The sequence below is a fragment of the Apium graveolens genome, unplaced genomic scaffold (genome assembly GCF_009905375.1).
Source record: "Apium graveolens cultivar Ventura unplaced genomic scaffold, ASM990537v1 ctg1424, whole genome shotgun sequence".
NCBI classification, from domain to species: domain Eukaryota; kingdom Viridiplantae; phylum Streptophyta; class Magnoliopsida; order Apiales; family Apiaceae; genus Apium; species Apium graveolens.
Window position 1 is genome coordinate 80,761 of NW_027417231.1, and position 3,365 is coordinate 84,125.

Here is a 3,365-nt window from a genome sequence, read left to right on the forward strand (position 1 = left end):
CAACTTTTAAAGGATTACAAGAATATATTGTAATTCACACTTAATAAGACACTTTTATCAATATATAAGATGTAAACAAACCTGGGATTTATCACAAAATTGGGTAATGAACCAGAAAGTCTCATAGCTCTCCTGCAGTAGGATTAGTGTATTGAAATGAAGATTTTTTACGGCTGGGTTGAAATGAGGCTCCACATACAGGAGAAAACCATATTGTGAAAAAACTTAGGGTATTGAGTTGTTTGTTGGAATTAGATGTTAGATCCAATTTAAAATATAGTGGGCTTTTTTTAAGATTACCAAAGTGTACTAATAAGAATTAGGATGTGTTGTAAGTTGGGCTCTTTTGTGATGTTCTTGGCCCATAAGGCAAAAAGAACAAATAAATTTACCTACACTCTTGTTCTATCTACACTCAATTCTTGTATTCTTAAACTTACTATTTCCTTAGCAAGATTTGTTCATCATTTATTTAAACTATAATTTATACTCTATATTCTATATTTTATTTATGTATAATTTTTTTAATATTAAATTATTATATTTTCACATATTAAAATTATTGATGAATTTTTTTATTTACTGTAAAATAATTTTAATTGGTGAGGTTAAAATTGGTAATTGTAACTAAAATTAAATTTCATTATTATTCAAGACTGCAATTTTCAAAATTATTTATACTTGTGCATATATTTTTGAATTTGTTCCCTACAACATTTTCAATTTGTATTAAATGAAATTGTTAGTTATAATTTTGTATATTCATGCCCCCATGATATTCGTCTCCAAATTCTAATTATTTCTATTTACTTGATTACATTTAATAGAATTTTAAATTTAATGTAAGAACTAATTTGATAGAATTTTCCATAAATCTGACAACTATTATTTCTATCTTTTTTTTAAACAAAAAATAATTTTTTAAGTTTAAAAAAACTATATTCCTTAAGTTATTAGGATAAAATAAGTTTTTATAATTACATGAAAAAATTGAAGATAATTATTTTATTTACATGTAAGTAAGGATCTGTAAAAATATTAATATTTATTTTAAAACTAGTCGTAATAATATTTATTTATTTAAAAAAATTACTTTGATATTAAAAATTGAAGATTTTAATGTTCAAAATTTGTTCATATATTTATAACAATAATTTGATGTAGTGTTATAGTTAAAATTTTGTAATGCATCTTCCCCCCTCAAGAGGGTCATTTTAGTTCAAATTTGGGTAAAAATAAATAATTAAGTTTTAAGGTGTAAAGTATGTGTAGTTTAAGTAAAAAAAGCTTGCCTTGCTCAAGGTAAGGAAAGCCCTTGGGCCAAGGCAAAAGGCTTGCCCTAAGGTAAGTAAATGATTTTTGCATGAAGGTGAGGGGAATATTTATCAACATAGTTGTACTTCGGGAAATAATGAAAGAATGGAGTAAAGTCGGATAGATCTTACGGTCCCTGATAATTTTTTCCAAATTGCATCAAATATCGAGTAATTTGGAAATATAAATGTAATGAAAATTGAGGAATTGGTGAGGAATTTGTGGGTCATTTCAAATCTCTTGAAGAGAGGATGAAGTGAAAGTTTGAGAGTACAGGCGGATAAAATCTTCTCTTATAGGAAGAACTGGAAAGAGGACAAATAAACCACAATCAAAGATCTAGAAGTGGTCATGGATTCTGTGAGAGAAGAAGAAACAACCCTCGAACGGAGTTGATAAAGGTCATCAATAACAACAAAATAAGGATTAGGGAACCAACAAGAGTGTCAACACGACTGATGATAGTAGTACGATGAACTTTTTTAATTGTAATATATATGGCCACTATGTAGCAAAGCGCGGGAAACCACGACTTGAAAATGAGAAAAGTAAGGAGCTTGAGTCCAACATCAACCAATTCGAGGATGATGAACCCACTTTGTTATTGACTAGATGTGATCAAAACGGAGGTGACATTGTATCATTAAATAAAGAAAGTGGTTCCAAGTTTTGTCCACAAGGGAGACATCGAGTCATACACAAATATGTGAAATTTGGATAATACCACCAACAATCACATTATTGGGCGTCATGAAAAATTCAGTGAATTAAATGAGAATGGTTTTGAAAAGGTTCATTTTGGTGATAGGTCTACTGTCAATATTGATGGAAAATGTACAATCAGATTCTAGTGTAAAAATGGAGATGAACACACACTTAGAGAAGTATATTACGGTCCAATGATGTGCAACAACATTATAACTTAGGGAAATTACCAAATGATGGCAGCAAGGTGGTGCTAACGAGAGATTGCTTATTGGTTTATGATGATTAAGGTAAATTGTTAATATAGGTGCTCAGGTCAGGAAATACATTGTACAAAATTATCATTAAAAAATGCAATTATGTGTTTGTTGTCAAAAAAAGAGGAGCTAACATGGATTTGGCACTCAAAATTAGGTAGTGTGAATTTTTAAGTTTTGAACACAATGTCAAATAAGGGAATGACACGAGGTCTACCAAAACTTTTCCAACCGAAGGCGAACTACAGTAGTTAGTTTTGTCAAAACAAGTGAAAAATCATTCACATACATTCATGATTTATGGAAGAGAAGAAGCTAGAATTGATACATGATGATTTATATTTTTTATGGTCGATGATTACAATCATGCAATGTGGGTTTTTTATTAAAAACTCAGGATCATGCACTAGAAGTGCGGACTTCATAAAAAGGAATAAAATGATATAATTAAAATATTAAGGTCAGACATGTATGGGGAGTTCACAACGAAGGACATTGAAGTTTTTTATATAGAAGCTAGTGTAAAGGGACATTTGACTACACCCTAAACTCCACAACAAAATGGGGCCATAGAAAGGCTAAACATGATGGTAATCTCAATGACTAGGAGTTTTAGAAAAGAGAAAAATCTATCAGTTATGTATGTGGATAGCTGTGAGGCATTTGGTTTATGTTTTAAACTATATACTAATAAAGGCATTGACTAGAGAGACTTCCTATTAGCCTGGACATGTACTAAGCCTAAATTCGATCATCTACTTATTTTCAGATGTTTTACACTTGTCAGACATGTATGGAAAAATATGTTGCCAGAAGTGTGGCTATGATTTGTATAAGAAAGGAACCTGGAAAGAGGGATAATGTGTTATAGAGCCCAAATATGGGAATGCTACATCTCAGTCAAAATGTTGTGTTCATGGAAGAAAAAAGGTGGAACTCGTAGTGTTCTGAGGTGAAAGTTAATTGTTTCTTTGACACATTCGTCATTGTCGATTCAAAAAATAGCACACGGGAAGAAATTGAGACGGAGATGTTGCCACCTCATACACCGAACTCTTTGACTAATTTGTTCCTCAAGAATAAAAGTAT